The sequence below is a fragment of the Coenobita brevimanus genome, chromosome 60 (genome assembly GCF_032717465.1).
Source record: "Coenobita brevimanus isolate Jiangsu-jjx chromosome 60, ASM3271746v2, whole genome shotgun sequence".
Lineage (NCBI taxonomy): Eukaryota > Metazoa > Arthropoda > Malacostraca > Decapoda > Coenobitidae > Coenobita > Coenobita brevimanus.
Window position 1 is genome coordinate 2,966,565 of NC_137013.1, and position 19,375 is coordinate 2,985,939.

Here is a 19,375-nt window from a genome sequence, read left to right on the forward strand (position 1 = left end):
ATGTCGCCCTGGTTTGAACTGGCAGAGTGCCGGTCGCGCTCCCAAGTCTAGCTTTCAAAAAATGCTACATAATCAAAAGCCAAGCAGCGGCGAGATCTAAGTCAACGAACTCAGTCACGTAGCCCTTCTTACAGCTACACATTGTTACACATAACTACATAACCCACATTAACATTTACGTAAGAATTAAACAAGGTTAACAAGTTATACAATGTCCCGTTACTAAGAAATCATTAGTAACAGATACTAATCCAAACGACATTTAAATGTTACGAATGTACTGCTGTATACCACATTCCTAGTCAGCCTGTTCTGTTTGTTCATGATCCTGTTGAAGAGAAAAATGTTTTGCTTCATTTGACTGGAAAGATTTACCAATGAAACGCCGCGAACTCGGGCAAAGCACTGTCGACGCAAAGCATCGCCCGGTATGCTTCCGCCAAGCCTTCAGTACAGACTCACCATACAACCTCTATTACAAGGTTCATTGAGATAATCTAATTTGTCCCCATATGACCTTCACCTTTGGCACATTGACCTTGTTGACCTAATCAGTTTATCGCCCTTTCATACTGTATCACTGACAAAAGCTTGGTCGAAATCCGTCAAAGGCATTAGGAAATTTTGCTCTCACACCCATATCACTTTGACCTTTGACTGGCTGACCATGCAGATCTAATCAGTTCATCGTCTCTTCATACTGTATCACTGACAAAAGTTTGGTCGAAATCTGTCTAAGGGTTCGCGATATCGCGCCCACACTCATATTACCTTGACCTTTGACCCCTTGACTCTGCTGACCTAATCAGCTCACTGTTCCTTCATACTAAATCACTGGCAAACGTTTGGTCGAAATCCGTCGAGGGGTTTAAAAGAGCCCACTTGTATGACCTTGACGTTCGACCTCTTAACCTTGCTGATATCAGCTCATCATCCCTTCATAGTGTATCACTTAACAAAAGTTTGGTCGAAATCCGTCAAGGGATTCAGGAGATATTGCGCCCTCAAGGATAAACTAAGTTGAATGACCTCGACTTTTGGCCCCGTGACCTTGTCGACCTCATCACTTCATTGTCCACTCATACTTTATCACTGACAAATGTTTGGTCGAAATCCAGGAAGGGGTTCAGGAAATATCGCACCCACAGTGATAAATTTAGTCAACTCCATGACCTTGATCTTTGACCTTTTGACCTAGCTGACCAAATCAGTTCATCAACACCGCATACTGCATCTATGACAAAAGTTTGTTGGAAATCCGTCAAAGGGTTCAGGAGGTATCGCGCCCACAGAAGTGTTACAGATGTACGGACCCACGCACGCACGCAACACGCACGGACGGACAGACCAATCACTTGATGCCTCGTCCACCATATCGATTACCATATCATGTCCTTCAAAAATTCTGAGTACCGATACTCGATTTAAATCCCCCTTCAATCTGCACTCCGATAAGTGAAACAGCTTCAGCTCTTCCAAGCGATCCTCATATTGTTCACTTTGAAATCCTCAGCCTTTCTTCAGGGAAATCTGTTCTGCTACCAATTTTCGTATCATCACCGAATTTGGATATTTTACGAAACAAACCATCGTCAAATGTCTATCCATCCATAGCCAGACGCCATAATCCCAGAAAGGGTAGCCATTTGTCTTTGAGTTGTTTGCCTTGCTGGGAGGGGCACTAATCCTCCACCATCCAAGGTGTGCGCTGTGTATGGTTGCACAACAGACAGGGGAACAACAGTAAAGTTCCATCGATTCCCAGGAAAAAAGATACAGTAGTAGTGGTGGTGATGGTGAGTAGTGGTGGTGATACAGTAGCAGTGATGGTGGAGATACAATAATAGTGGTGGAGTTACAGTAGTGGTGGTGATTGTGAGTGGTGGTGGGGATACAGTAGTAGTGGTAGGGATGGTGAATGGTGGTGGAGGTACATTAGTAGTGGTGAATTTGTGCACCCCGTGCTCCTACTTTTCTAAAGTTTTAAATGTTATAATTTATTTGTGTCGTTCCATATGTCTTAATAAAAATTACAGTTAGTGCAGATTTTTGTTGTTGTTGTTGGAGGGGGGAGGGGGGCACCCAGGATGCCATACAAGTTTGAACCGCCACTGACTGCGTCTACAGTTGCTACGCTACTACAGTTGTTACATCACTATAGTTGCTACACTACTAGAAGGATTAAGTAAAGTACTGGCTGACTATTTCATACATTGTCTAAAAATAAAACATCAAGGATGACAGTACTGAGCAAAACCAATAAGAAAAAGCAATAATGGATCATTTTTCTAGCACCATCTATTACTGATTTCAGCCACCCTGGGGCTGCCAGCACCCAAGGTTAAGAAAAGCTGCTCTAGGGCCAAGCAGTGCCTCATTGTATGTGTTGATTTTTTTCCTATATGGAAGAGCAATTGAAAAGTGAGGTGAAGTATCATAATGCCATTCAAGAATGGAAAGTAATTTTGTCACGCATTTCCTTCCATGTTTATGTATCTGCAATATTTCTGGAATAAACTGAAGTTGAAAAATCTTGTTTTTTGGACACATCTGGAACTATAACCAAGAAAAGTAGGCGAAGGTCTCTGAAACCCGTTTTTTTAATAACTCAAAACCACTAGTCAAACTCCCACCAAAAAGTATACAGACTTGGTCAAAAAAAAAAAAAAAAATCCTAGGGCCAAGAAGTGCCTCATGTATGTTTTTTTTTTTTCTTGTGTAGAAGAGCAGTTGGAAAGCTGGGTGTCCTAAATATCGCAACGTTACGCATAAGTGACAGTCGAATTTTTTCCATACAAATGTTTGGAAAATGCTTTTATCACGGGATTTCTTCCATGTTCATGTACCTATAATAGTTCTGGAGTAAACTGAGGTTGAAAATTCACGATTTTTGGACATTTTTGGACCTGTGACCATGAAAAGTAGGTCAAGGTCACTGAAACTGCGTCAGTGTCATAGGGTCATGTGCTGTACATCCTCAGTAAATATGATGAAAACCGGAGACGAAGAGTGACGGAATAATAATAATAATAATAATAATAATAATAATAATAATTAGTGGGGCTCTCAGTGAAGCGCATCTCTCCGATATGGGCAAAGTAATGTGGGTTTCGTGAAAAGTGTTTTCCGGATCCTGAATCTGTTATAATATCCGGATCGGCCTTAAAAGTTAATCGATTGTTCCCTTGGACATGGACTACCTGCCAGATTTGGTCCAAATCTCTTTTTCTAGTTTTGAGTAATCCTGCTAACAGACAAACAAACAAACAAACAAACAGGGGTGAAAACATACTTTGTCAGAGAGAATAACAACAGCAACAACAACAACAACAACAAGAACAATAATAGAAATATTAATAATAATAATAATAATAATAATAATAATAATAATAATAAATAATAATAATAATAATATAATGACGGAAACAAAGATCTCCACCCATGGTAACAGGTGGAGATCAGTAATAGATTCTTGAGGTGAAGGGGCAAGAACGTTAGCATATAGACCTTGAACTCTCCAGCCATCAAGTAACCTGTCCAGCCACGTCTCACCCTCCTATGTTACACCACACAACCGACTGCTGGCCCGACCCCAGTGTTTTTGCCACCACACACTAGAGTTAGAACAGGTTTGGGTTCAGATGCAGCTTGAGATATTTCCAGCTGATAAAATTAAATGGTGCTGGAAGGTCATAGGCTCTGTGCCATGAGAAAAGGAGGTCGCGATTATATTGTTTTCATATCTCTCGGTCAATGGCCTCCTGAGTCACTTGTAAACGATGCCTTTGCGATATGTTTTTGCTGTTGCTAATGAATTTGAGTTATGAGGACACGCTGGTAGCGGAGGGAGTACCGAAGACTGCAACAACCTACTCCAGTTTGGTTCTTTTATATCTGTACAAAATCGTCTAAAGGTAGCAAGGTTAAATTAATGATGTCAACGTGGTGGAGAGATTAAGATTGACTAAAATTAATGCGAGTCTTTGGCGTATTTCTGTCACCACTGACATATGATGGTCTTGGTATACGATATATCATCTTTAGTTAAATGCAAGATAGATATAATTTTTAGCTCATCAACACAGTCGTTTCTGCTTTTCCCCTCAAACATATAAAATAATGAACTCAGCCAGTCTCTAATAACGTCGGAATTCTGAGGACATCCTTGAACAACTATACCCCTTCAGTCGCCTTATGTGGCTCTGTTGCAAAGGCATTATTATGTTGCAAATCCTGAACAGTGTTGCTCAACATTTTAGGCTCAAGTGCCGACCTTTACATTCAGCAAGACTTGTTGGGACTCATTCTTCGTATTTTGCAAGCATGAATAAAATTAGAGCCCTGAAACTTGTCCAGGGGCAATATAAATCACAACGTGTTACCCTTAGTGGTAGGTGTTGGCGACAATCATCCACTCACTTGATGTAGTGCTGCCTACTTTTTCCTTAGCCTTTATCATTCTTTTTCTGTGCCTGTCCTCCTCTCTTCCTATTTCTCCCATCTTTCCTGTCACTACTTACTGATTTTCTTTCCGTTACAGGTGGCTTTACATTGAGTGACAAGCCAAATGGTTTCCTGTAAGCCAAGAAACCATTTACAACGCTGGGTGGTAACCATATAACCAAACCATACGTGCTCCCTACGTATCAAGTGGGTTGGTGGAGGGTTAGTGCCCCTCCCTGTAAAACAAATTACTCAGAGTCAAATGGCCACCCAGTACGGGATTATGGCTTCTGGCAATAGATAAATATATAGATAGATAGTGTTACCCTCTTAGTATGAATAACCACTGAGTGAATCATTTTCTTTGTTCCACTGGCCACAAGACACAATAATGACTCGAGAATCACTAGACATTAATGACTAAATTTTAAACACCAATGTCACTGTAAAAATGAGGCATATTTCCCTAAGATATAAAAACTGTAGGCTGGTATATTTCATTTGGCGGACTGCTGGTTGTGCATCCCTGTCCTCAGCTAAAGTTATTACTCTCGAAATTGCTATGGCAGGCTAGTCCTCAGTACGATATAATGTTTAAAGTCTTAACACTAAATTGTTAACTCATTCGGTGTGATGTCTTATTTTCTAGTCTATTCTTTCTACTGCCAGACGTTTCATTTACTGTTTAGATACAACCTTCATCAAATTATTCTCCACTAGATAGTCTCCTAGGGTGAAAATATATTGTTCGGTACTCGGCAAGGAAAAGTGGAATTCTTACTTAAAATTTCAGTAGCAAGTTTTTAATGAAAATGATTACTAAATGAAATAATTCTCTATCAGTGGGCAACCATATTATAATGATCCGATTTCTGTATATTTGTTGGTTTGTTTGTTACCGTAACACAGCAAAAAAGGAGCAACGTAGCGCAATTTTTATTCGAGCAAGGTACCGTGAAAATGCTCCAACTTGAAGAATAAAACAATTTCCAGTCCAATCGGGCCACCGGTTCCCGAGTTATGACTCATTTCTGGCCTTTTGACCTCGAGCGGAGGCCGCCGAAGGAGGCTTTTAAGCGAGTGGTAAAATAAAGTCAACATTTTCCCTGACTTGTGGATACATCTCACCGTGACACTGAGCGAGACAGTGCAACGTGGATGGTGAAGAGAAAAACTTGTCCTGGCGTGACCTCGGTTGCCTGGTTGCACAAAAGGACTGACCTGACCTGGCCTGGCCTGGTCATGGTATATTAGGTAAGCAAAACCAGTTAGGGGTCAGTCGTAGGTGACATCACAACAACCAACATGCTCGCTAAGGGACGGACACATCTATAGTTACTGGTGTCTTAGAGAGTTGTATATTTTCTGCATATATAAATTATGATTTCAGAATCTATTATTTGTTAAAAAAACACTAAATCACACCCAAAACATGAGATATAAAATACTGGTACTTTTAATTATGAATATATAAAACCAGCATAAAAATGATATGCTTTTGGTTTATTATCAGTATGGCAATAGGTGCAAAGAATTATCATAAAAAATAAGTTATATTAGTCTGAGTTAAAATAAACTTACTTTTGATAAACCAGCCATTGAAGCTTTTGATAATCATTTTGCATTATCGTAGGTGTTTTGGATATCAATGAGCATGGAATTGTTATTTGCAAATAAAAAAACATGTGTGCTATACATTCTGAAAGTTTCCATTAACTGCACTGAGCTTCACATTAGGGTAAATTTTATGCCAACTTTGAAGTGATAAAGCTAAGTATTGAAGAATAAACTTACAGAATTCAATTTACGTTATCCTGGTTATTTGAACACCAATACTCATGTTTTTCCTACTGGTTACGATCTCCAGTCTTTCAAACACAATGTATCTAGGCATTTCGAAATGAATGGATCTTGAATTTGACTTTGTTAATTTTTTTTTTTCCATGGAGGGAGCAATTTGCATGCCCCTGGCCTTTGGTTCCTTCTTTCTTGCATGAAAAAAAAAATGTAGCAAGCTGCCCTCATGGCGGAAACTTTCTCCCGCAACTCCACGGATCTGACATCTGATCATAGGTACACAGTATTATACAAATACGGTAAACATTAGCGACAAGAAGAAAAAATAGCTGCCTGACTGGTGGCTATATTAGGTTGTGTGGTTATTCAGGTGTATAATATTGCACTTAGAATGCCCAGTATGACCAGAAGCGCCTACTGTGATATTTACCAGTTTATGTGTCGTGGCCTACACTCCCTACATAACCCTTGGTATAATTCGCACTCAGTCTCGCCGAGCACGGTGAACGGCTGCCAATAATTTGTAGCTGGTAGCGTTTAACAGTAGCAGCGGAGAGTGCGCAGACAAGCCCAGAGGGGGCCTACAACCTCGTAGCTTAGGACAACAAGATGTTAAGTATCCCTTTCTGCCCCAGACTCCCTCCTGGACTACCAAAAATAACTGTTCCACACATTAAGGCTGTAAAACACAGAAACGATTTTCATCTTAAATATAACAATTGTATACAGATTATTTACGCTGCTTTACAAACAGGTTATACAAGCCAGTTACTTTAATACGAACATGGCAAACTACTTAATATACCGAGTCTCAACTCGACACAAGGGATATCTCAACTACTTATATACTACTTAATAGCAACTCAGTCACTTAACTTGATAATTATGTATGACTTAAGTGCAACTCAGTCACTTGACTAGGTAACTCATCCGTTGAGTAATTAATGTTTACTTAAATATTAATCTTACACTAAATTAATTCTACGACTTAATTAGTACTTCCACGACCAGGGACATACGCGTCCAAGTAATATTGCTGGTTCTCTGGGTAATGACTGCCGGTACTTTACGTCACACTAACGGCACTTATTCACCTTGCGTTACACTCGCAAAACTGTTCTTCAAATACTTCTACGCATCAGAACCCCGATGTCCATGGTCTTGACTGTATTCCTCTCCGTCTGTCCAAGTTAGACACAAGGCAAATTCTGCCTGACTGCCAAACACTCTCTGACTGCATCTCTCTTATAAGCATACTTATATACACTTTCATACGGATTACCGAGCCACCGATGCACCCCTTGACTACCTTACTTCCTCCCCTGAGACTCTACCCTCACTCACTGGCACACGACCAGTGCACTGATCTTTGCATCCTCAGCAGATGACAGTTGCTTAAACCTACTCCTCCAGTACATCACCCTTTGCACTCAGGCCCGGTATCAGTGTTTTCCGGCTTCTCAAGGGCTGTTTAAAAACACTACGCCCTGGGTGTATTTTGCACCTTACCTAACCATCCTCCTGCTCCCACCATTCCCTCATTCGCTTCATCTATTCTTGTATTTCATCTTCTTCCTCTGTAATCCTTTCCAACCCTCACTGTTTTCTAGCCCCCTCTGCCTGGTCCCACGCCTTTTCTTCACGTTCCACAATTTCGGCGCGATTCTTACGTCGGAGTGTTTGATGAGCTGCCCTTAGGAACTTACGACGTTGCCTGTCCATGGATCCATCGCCCCCTCCTACACTTCCATCTTCTTCTCCACTTCTCCTTTCTCCATCTTCTTCCTCTCCTCGTCTACTCCCACTCGGCCCAGGCCTCGGTTTGAAAGGGCCGAGTGGATGGGAGGTGGAGATGACTTCAGGAGCAGCGGTATTCAGGTCGGCGGCAAGTACTTGTCTGTTGCGGCCCGACATATTATGCAACACTACTCGGAAGGAAAGTAAAAACTTTTGCATCCTTCAGTCAAGTTTTCCTTTACATAGCCGTACGTGCGTGTCGTATTCTAAATGCTGTCAAATGATCGCATTCACTTACGTGCAACTCTGATCCCTTCTAAATGATAGCTTTTTGAAGTGGGAATATCTTTACATTATTCCCGTTTAGTGTTGCTTAAAAGGGTCCCACGTGCTGAGACGGTAAAAAAAAAAAAATAAACATAGAAAGATGGACATCAAGATAAAAAAAGTCAGATAAAGAAACATTAGTCGTGTTGGTTGTGGCTATTTTCATATTTGAAGGACGCTCGTTTAACAGGCAGTGGACTGTATTTCACAGCTGAAGATTCTGGAGAAGCGTTGATCACCCTGAGGTTACTGTATTATTTTGTGTAATATTCATTAATAGTTTGCTACTTCTTATTGCTTTTATTTTTTGTATTGACGCTGATTCCATTAAAAACTCACTAGACATATTAACTCTGACAGCCGGGAAACTTTCACACACACACACACACACACACACACACACATATATATATTCATTCATTCATTGCCAGACACCATGTATCCCTAACGGGGTGGCCAAGGGCTTAGAGTTAATTGTTTTACAGGGAGGAGCACTAATCCTCCACCAACCCCACTTGACACGTAGGGAGAACGTAATATATATATATATACTGTATATATATATATATATATATATATATATATACTGTATATATATATATATATATATATATATATATATATATATATATATATATATATATATATATATATATATATATATATATATATATATATATATATATATATATATATATATATATATATATATATATAGTCTAGCTCTCTCTCTCTCTCTTAATATGCTGAAATAAACAGGTTGGGATACGATATTAGTGAGCCTTTCCTGACGAAGATAGGACCCCAGTACAGTGCATGGCTGTCGTCTGTATTGGGCTGGAAGCAGAAACTGATGCTGCTCTCTTTAGTACAAAGACGTCTTTTTGTTTTTCAGGATTTTTAAAACGATTTTGTTTAGTTTAAAAGTCGCTTCAGTAAACTAGAGGAGTTAAGAATAGACATGCTTAATTCTTTAACCTGTTATTATGCTCGTTGCTACCATCTTCATCATGATGACAATCAACTGCAGCAGAAGTCGCTTCATTCATTCACATTCAGCCTCTGCCTTGTTGTTATATGTATTGGTTTACACAAGGCAGTTTTAAAACGTCCAGCATCGGGCCCTGCTGATTTTTGGATTACCATTGGCGCTCTGTAGATCTTTGAGGATCAGTTAGTCTTCCATAAATCACTTGATTTCAGTTTGGTTTGGTTTTATACATACTTCCTACCCTTCTGGGTACCCAGACCTCTGTGATTCAGTATCCTTTTCACACCGTCCTTCCACCTTCTTAGTCTCAACCCCATCTTTCCTCTTCCTTTTGTTCACTCTGTATCTGAACTACTCATCATTTTCAGTATTTTATCAGTCATTTTCTCCATACGCCCGCACCACTATATCTCACCCCAGTTTTCCATTTATATTTTACTTCGCTTGGTTGTACACATCTCTTTAAACATTGTCAGGTTTCACCCTTTCAGCCCATCTCACGCAACGTTGAAACTTTAAACCTTAACCACATCACCAACATTATCGCCACTTTCTGGTCCTCTGCATAAAGGACCAACGCTTCACGTCCATACCATACAGTCATACATAACCATTTTTACATAAAGAGACAATGATCTTTCCTTCCACACAATTTCTAACTTCGCTAATGTTAAGCCTCTTTTGTACTATAGTCTACTTCACGTCCCGGAGTTCAATCTGTTTGTATATGCCCCTCAGATACCTAAAGCATACTTCCCCCTCATCTTCCCCAGCCAGACTTATTCTGCTCTGGCTTCCTGGTACATCACATTACTCTGCTCTTTCTCGCATTCTCAGGTTCCTTCTTTCACAAAATCTTCTAAATTCAGATAACTTTGATCTGCTAGGTCTACGAACAAGGTGGTCGTCGTCAGCGAACTTTCCAGTCTCCCCTCCCCCAGCATCCCGTAAACTAGCCCCTCTTCCTAGTACTCCGCCCTCTATTCTCTCACCAGCCCATCAACTGATCAATGAGCAGACTTAACAACAATGGAGACATACCACATCCATGTTGTAACCCCACCTGAACCTTAAACCATTTACCCGTTGCCAGTCTCACCCTTACACATTCCTTATTCCTTTGATCAATAATTCACTGGATCTTAAAGTTTCCCTCCTATTCTACATACATCTGTAAAACTTGCTATAAAAACATCCTTATTAGTTCTCAATTATTCCCTCTTTAGGCTCACAAAAGGTACTCACAGATCACTCCCTGTTTCAATAAATACTACGCACAAATCACTCCCCCATTCATTATCCATTTCACATGCATTTCTCAAAGCAAAATTCTCTTCCACACAGGCCCTGCTGCACGAGAAACCTACCTGTTCCTTATTAAAATATTATTCTTTTTACTGAGCTACTCTTTTGACCACCTTGCTCTCAAAAGGTTTACACATCAAAATTTCGAGCATTCCTTGATGTCATCCTTTCCTTTATGCAGTAGCGCAATACATTTTCCTTGCCAGTCTTCAGGAGACTCATCTTAATGTGATAATACTTTAAATAATCTGAGTTTCCACTACATGACGCCATCTCCCCGATTTTTATTTTTTTTATCTTTTTTTTTAAGGCTATCTGTTGCAGTCCCATCTTTTCCTGTTACTTTCCTACCTTTCGCTTTCTGTTAAACTTTCTCCACCTCCTGCCTCCTCACCCAACCACACCCAGTGACCTCCTCACCATATACTAGAAGATCTGCTCCGAGCAAGTTTTTCTCCACTACCAGTCAAACATCCTTTACATTTAAAAGTTTTTCATATTATTCACATCATTTCTTTTTCGTCTCAGCAAAGTCTGTAACTACTTCTCCATGCGCATCCCTTACGTCATCCCTTTCTTCTCTCGTTTTCCTCACACTGTTCACTCTCTTTCAGAGTAGATTATTCGGCTGGAAAATTTTCTATATTTTTTCACATCATCTTTTGTTTGCTACTTTGAACATCCATTAGCTTTCTCTTCATTTCTTTTCGTTTCCATCACTATTCCTACTGCTCTCGCACTCTATATTTTTGCAGTTAAAATGCCCATTTCTTTTTCACCTGGTCTTTAACATCAGTCCAACTCTCACTAACCCTTCTACTCTTCCCTTCATCCACCTTCTCATACCACACTCCATAATATTTGTAAGAACAGCTTCCTCGAATTCCTTAATTATTTTTCCTCGTCCCATCATGCAACATTTATGTAAACCACTCTTATCTCCTCTCCAGTTTTACCACGCCTACCTCACCTGAAAGTTCACTCACCTTTATCACTTCTTTCCGACCCAGATTCTTCCTTTTTTCTACCACAGCCACTGGACATGTTCACAGCTGCCTTAACCAGACTGATATCCCACCCGTTGCCCTCTTGATCAGCGTTCACAGCAACCAACCTTTCCTTCACACGTCTGTCCACCAACTCATAATATCCTGCTGACCACCTTTGATATATTCTCTGAAGTGTATATTATTTAGCCTGTAATTATGCTGCACATCATTATGGCTCTTTGTGGCAAGGTCTTGTATTATATGTTATTAGATATATTGATTATGTGTTCGCTAGCAGTTTCGTAAGAACTCTATTACTGTCAAGCGAAGATGATATAACCTATTCCACTCCAAACTAGAATATATAATCTTCATAAAGGTCACACTTGTTACATTTTTAAAAGTTTTCTTTCCCGTTCTTCGTTTTTCTAATCCCCCTCCCCATCTCTCTCTCTCTCTCTCTCTGCATAAATTAGTCCTGCTTTGTTCTACGATTTGTTTTAAATGTTCCCTCGTTGCTTCATTAGTTGAGTTCATTAAAAATTACGTAAAGTCGTTTCCCATCAAAAGTTTAATCCACCCACCTTTCTGTTGTTGTTGTTGCTCTACCCCGGTTTCTCTGGCGAGCAGACCCCATCGACCACAAGCAAGCAGTCCTTGTAAAAGACAGCAACTCGCCAGGGACGGAGTAGGGTCCTTCCACATGGCGAAGCGCAGGAAAATGGAGGAGGCATTGCCCCCAAGAGCATGATCTGTGTTTAGAGATAACAGTCTCAGACTGGACTAAAGTAGTTGGTAAATGTTGTTGAGTTCCCCGCCTGGGAGTGTTCTGCAAGGCCAGCTACCGGGTCTTGGCTCCATTTCACTCCCACGGTAGTACCTCCCTGGTCGATGTGATACTATGCGGGGCAGAAGTGCCCATCTTCCCTGTGTCAGACACATGCTCTGGCAGCATAACTACCACACTTTCCTGTTAAACTCTGTAACACTAGGCCAACCCTCTTGCCTAGAATTCTAAACCGAGGTGGCGCCGGTGCCGTAAGTACCAGGCTGGTCTCTTTGTGGGAGGGAGCACTATCATCTCGGCCATCGCATCTGTTAATATACTCTTAGGTGATTTTGTGCTGTAACCTTAGATAAGGTGATATATTCCACACCAAGTTAAATTTGTATTAATTAAGCTTTATGTTTTACTGTTACATAGAACTTTTTCGAAACCCTCCACCTCCAGTAACAAATCGTAACACCTGGCTTGATACCCCTCCGTGTTACGTTATTAAAGAATGGCCCCTGAAGGTTGTGTTGTTAACCCAGACGTAAAAAAACCCACACCGATCCAATACTGTCCCTGCTATATACGAGTACCATCCAAGTTATCTTATATCCCAGATGAGTATTTTTCCTCAGTAAAGAATCACACATTACTTTAGATAATTACTTTACTCTTGAGCGAATCTAGTAAAATATAGTTTCCTTTTTAATTATTACTTTGACGGGATATCGCTCGGTTTCTCCTTATATCATTGGTATTCTTGTTTATATTTTGACATCAAGTATCTTTCAAAAGTTTCTGCAAAAAGCACCCGATCGTTCAGAGTCAGTCCCCTATACTGTACAAATTAAAGCTGATACAGGCAAGGCAGTGACACCAAATAGCTTCATCTGTAGGTCAGCTGATAAACCATGACATTTGTAATTGGTTGGCAAATATCGAGTGAATTCTCTGCTTTATATTTTAGGTCACATGAAGTTTTTTTAAGAGTCAGTTTTTACATGTGCGAGCGACAGAACGGAGGGTGTGATTAATTTTGCTACGTCTGTGTGTGTGTGTGTGTGTGTGTGTGTGTGTGTGTGTGTGTGTGTGTGTGTGTGTGTGTAAAATAATTCAAAGAGGTTTGGTCATATTTTAGTCAAAACTTGGTGAAATAGTTGACGATCAGCCAAGTGGTCAACCATTTTTTTTATAACAATAGGTCATAGGTAAAGGTCAAATAACAAGGCCAGATTAAACAGGTATTATCCATTTGACCAAATTTTGTGGAAGGGTTGAGGGTAAGGCGAGAGCGAAGGGATAGCATTTTTAGGACACCCAAAGGCCAAGCTCATAGGGCAAGGTCAAAGATCGGCCCATGGGTGAGAACAAAATAACTACCGTACAGTAAAGGCAGTTTTGAGGGGAATGTGAGCTGGGAGCAGGACAATGAAATGACGAGGGACAGGGTGACATGGAGGCGATTAGTTTGTGGCCATCCCTTACAGGATTAAGGCGTCTGGCAATAGATAGATAGATAGATGGTTTTGAAATGGTGTGGACCAAAATCGGATGAAGGGTTAAGGATCAGGTAAGGGGCTGACCTGTTATTAATGAGAACAGTAAGTTGAAGGACTAGTTACATGGCATGATCAGCTTAAGGAGTTCTGAATCCTGTTGAATGTTTGTGGAAGGGTTAAGGGTAAGGCAAGAACGACGGAACTGATTTTTGAGATCCTGGGAATAATTAGTCAAAAAGTCGAGATCAAAGGGAAATGTCAAAGGTCAAGGTCATCAAGTAAGGCCAACGGAACAGATATTGTGTGATACTGATCAAACTTGCCGGAAAGGTTGAAGGTACAACAAGAAAGATGGGATGATAGTCTAAGGGATACTAGCCTAAGGTCAAGGTAAAAGGCTAGGTCACTGTTCGAACTGTGAGTCTGTCAATAAAATATCTAAAACAGTTTTCCTTTGATTTCAGCCAAACTTTGCGGAAAGATAGAGGATCAGCGAGAGGATTAACCAATTGATTTTCAGAATAATAGGTTGATGGTCATGGTCACATGGCAAGATGTATGTAGGCAATTTTTTCGATTTAGGTTAAACTTTGTGACTCTATAAATGATACAGTTTTCGACTTAAATCAATATAGGTGGAAGGATGGAGTGTCACCCAGTGCTGAAAAAGTTCATTTTTGAGAGTAACTGGTGAAAGGTGAAGGTCTTGGGTCAAGGTCAAGTCACACAGTTTTGATCCGATTTGGACCAGACTCTGTGGAAAGGCTGAAGAAGGGTAGTCACGCCTAAAGTAATTTGGATCTGAGAACATTCAGTCAAAGATTCAGGTCACAGTACAATGCCAAAAGTTCATCCGATAGACCAGTTGTAGGGTAAAGGTGTTGCAATATATAAGTTGTCATTGTCAGTATTAATGTAAAATCTCGAATTTTTCTAGCATTGCTGAACGTACTTCTGTCCTTCTGTGGTTTGTCCATTGTGCTTCTCATAACTACTGTATCATTGGTATACAACAGAATGAGATTAAAGCTATTAACGATTTCATAAGTGTTCATGATTACATAACTATTGCCTTTACTTAGAAGAGATCAATTAAATAATTTGCCAACAGCGAATAAAAAAATAATATTGGAGATACGAATTCACCTTGCCACACATCTTAGGAACCGAAAAAAAAAAAAAAAAAAAAAAGCTTGTTTGACACCCTTGACTACCACACATGACTTCTTTGTAAATTCTTTTTATGCCAACAAACAAGTTTTACGTGTTCCTGACTTATTTTTTTATTTTTATATTATTTTATTTTTTACCTGAGCTCTTTCTCGCTCATACATAAGAAAAAGATTTCAGAAAGGACAACATCTATTCAACACTCTGTCTAAGGTCTGACCATTCCATTTAGTCCCATTATCTTGACCTTTAGGGGATTATTCTAAAAATTGAATTGCTTCACTCTTGCTTGAACGTCAACCCTCCCACCAAGTTTGGTTCGCATCGGATCAAAACTATCTGATTTTTCCTTCTCCAGTGGCCTTGACCTTTAACCTATTGTTCTCAAAACCGGGTGTTGCTGATCATTAGTATTTCCACCAAGTTTCATTCACATTGGACTGAAAGTTTTTGCTGTTGAATCGAATATTATGACCTTACCATGTAACCTTGACCTACGACTGTCTGTCCTCAGAATCTCATCTCTACCTCTCTCCTAACACTTCTTTAAAGTTGGGCTAACACTAGACAAAAACCGACTGAATTTTGCTCCTGGCACACACACACACACACACACACACACACACACACACACACACACACACACACACATATTGTAAAACAATACAACTGACTGGCTATCGTGCTCAGTTGTAATAAAAAAATGCTATTGTAGTCAGTAATAGCACAATATATTTTATCCTCAGTGCTCAACATAAAATATTTTTACAAAATTATTTGCACCACAGTGGAATACTTTAATCTAAAATGCCTGTCTCATATATTTTTTTTTTTTAATCCTCCATTCTCTTGCCATTTCCAAATTCACCATAATAACACCAAATTTTAACATTTATGGGTGGGGTGTGTGGAGAGGAGTGGGCGGGATGGGCTGAAATAGTGGTGAGTGGTGGGGCATGTTGGTGAAAGTATGTGCTGTGGGGAGGGGTGTTACTAATAGGATGCAATTTGGGAGTCGAAGGAGAGTGTCTAAGAAATTAATAGGAGGGGCACAAAGGAGTGGGTGTAGAGGGTGGGAATGGTTAAGATGATGGGAGGTGGTAGGACAAGGTAACGACTACAGCTCACAATCTGGTCGTTCTATGAGCAGTGACCATGGCAGCTATGAGTTTTTTTTTCTTTTTATTTGATGATGGTTGTGACGGGAAGAGGGGTAGAAAAAGTGTGTCTTGGTGGAAATGGGTGCCCGAAATGGGTGATGATGATGGTGAGTAGTGGATTAGGATGGAGGAAGCACACCTGGTGGAGATCGGCGTTGTGAGAGGCGGAATAGTAAACGATCACTTAATAGACTGATGTAGGAGGGAGCAGTGTAAAATGATAGAGTGGATGGAGGGGGATTAGCAGGCAAAGGTCCTGGGTTGGTGATGAAGCAGGGCACGATTAATATACCCTTTCAAAATGAGTGTTGCGGGTTGACTAGTATGGCGGTGAACTGGTCTGACTCAAAAACTTTCCCCGACCAGAGCGACAAGAAAGCGAAAATGAGGACGAATCGCTTTCATAAACGGTGCAGATGACATTAGATGATTTTTCTTTGCTGTGTAGAGAGTTTTCAGACTAGAGGGGTTAGATGTAGCCTTTGTAAATCCTTCACTATCAGGGGTCTCTCCAGTAAAAAAAAATATATATAATACCAAATCATACAAAAATACACACACAAACACACACACACATACACAAAAAGAAAAAGAAAAATACAGACCCGGTGTTGAAGATTAAGGCAGTTACTTAGAGACCTTGAACTCGTCGTCCAGCAAGTAGCCTGTCCACTTGACCTCACTCTCATATATTACGCCACACAACCCACTGTTGGCCTCTGTGTTTTTGCCCCCACATACAAGAACAGGTTTTGCCTCTGACCGAGGTTGAGATATTTTCACGATATAATTGATGCTGGAAGGTCATAGGGTCAAGTACCATGAGGAAAGTAGGTCACAAAAAATGTGGCAGATTTTTTTTTCAATTATTTTCTTAATTTTGTGTTTATATAACTAACTAACTAACTAACTAACTAACTATATGTATATACGTATATATATTTATATTTATATAGATAGATATATTTCTATATACTCGTATACCTGACTTTGTCTCACACACACACACACACACACACACACACACACACACACACACACACACACACACACACACACACACACACACACAATCGCTGGTGGTTGTTGTGGACATCATATTCAATGCATTTATGCCATCTACTGAAAACTGTATTCGGCTTAGGACAGACTTTTCGTAGATGAATGTTTTGATACAGCGTTTATCAATCCAGTGACACCAGTGGGTTCTCCGAAGCTGAAGGAACCTTATATTATAATGCAAGAATAATGTACAAAACGACTTCATTTTAGAGGAGGGGAAAACTTCCTATGCTTACCTAATAAAGAGAAGTCACGAAAGTGCAGTTGGTAGTAGCATATGCTGGTGCACGTAATTACTTGCTTAGAAGAGTTTAAAGTACCGCCACTAGGAAATTACCTCAGTAGCAGATCTTAATGACAATGGTGATTGAATGTAAGAAGTGCGTTCGTTGACCGCGTGCCTGCGTCGTGCCAGCATAATAATCTGTGGCCATACACTACAGCAGTCGAAATTGCCTAGAATTTTCCAGCGTGGTTAACCAGAGAACAAAATGAACGGAGATTGATCTGAGTGAATCTCTAACGTACAGGAACATGCCCAATACAACACTTTGACTTTCGCAAGCGTTAATCTTACTACATGTCCGTCGCCTCTCATACCTCACCAGCATGAGTAAGGCGTATTTTATGGCTATCACTCTCCGTCCATAAAGAAGGTCCGGTCCCGTAATGGATCTCATATGAAGTAATACAGATATAGACAGAAAGAAACACAGATCCACGCAGAAACAGTCTATGTCACTTCGTCAGGTCAGACTCAACACATCCAACGCGGGTTCGTCAAGTCATTACACGTCATTTCGGGATAAATCAGATGCAATTATTCCTATTTAGGGCCTTTGAAGTTCAGCTAAATTTAAACAGTTACGGTTCACTAACGACCATGACACTCTGCCCGGTTTAACCAATGTAATTCAGGTTCATTCACGACCTTTCTGGATGAGTTGAGCCCATTTAGGTTCTGTGACATTCCCGGTCAAGTCGTCGCCGAGCTATCGCAACCGTGTGTTGAATTGTAGGGATGTTGAGAAAAGGTGAGAATGTTCGTTGTACTTGTCGCAGATGGCGGGAGAAAGATTAAGATGAGTCTGTGGTTTGACTGCAGTTTATTTCTTCAAAGAGAGTATCTCACAAGGGCAGTACTGAGGTGAGTGTTTCTTCAAAGGGAGTATCTCACAAGAGCAATACTGAGGTGAGGCGGTTTTATACTGGCTAACCCCGCGCGCTCCTTCCTGCCTCGCCTCACCATGCCTCTATTCTCTCCTAACCCGTTCTGCCCTGTCTCTCCCATTTCCCATGTATATGACTGGTTGTGTCACGTGTAAGGGCACTGGTCTGTGGAACTTTCCAAGCCTGGGGAGTTTCCCATCAGGCGTCATTGTGCTGTATGTGAATTTCCTAACAAGAATATGCATTGCTGTTTCCTCTAGCTTTCTTGCTTAGGCACGGCTTTCATCTAACCTCTTTTTATATACGTTACTAGCTATTATGTAGTGTGTTACGATATGTTAGTGTCCTGACATGTCCAGAACCCACCTAAATGCGAATGAAGAGTTGTGAAGAACTTGAACTATCTTCGTCATCTTAGTGGACATAACTGAACCCAAAAGGACCAAACTGACCCAAAAATGACCCTTGATGCTTTGACTAGGCGCAAATGAATGGGATGGACTTTTTAAGCCAGTAAAGTCCATTTAGGTCCAGCTGGATTCATTCAACGCATTTCGTAGTGATTAGGCCATATTAGGTCAGTTTATATCACTTCTGAGGTCATTAGCATTCATGTAAGTCCTTCATCTACCTTCAAACTCAATCAGGTGATTTTAGGAGAGTTTAGGCTAGTTCAGTGGCTTTCAGGACCAGTGACGTCTATTTACATGCACCAGAGCACAACCAGATGTGCCTAAGTCCACCCACGTGCAATCAGTTCAGTCTAAATCCATTCTAACCAACCTACATCATTTCACCCATATTCAGAATCAAGATCAGTTTACGACTGTTTCAGCATACCAATGAAGGCTTGCGTAATTAAACAGTTAAATGAATGTGATGGTGTTTGGAAGAATGCAGTCTAAAATTTTTCAGGTACTTTACGTTCCCTTTATGTCCATCGGATTGATTCG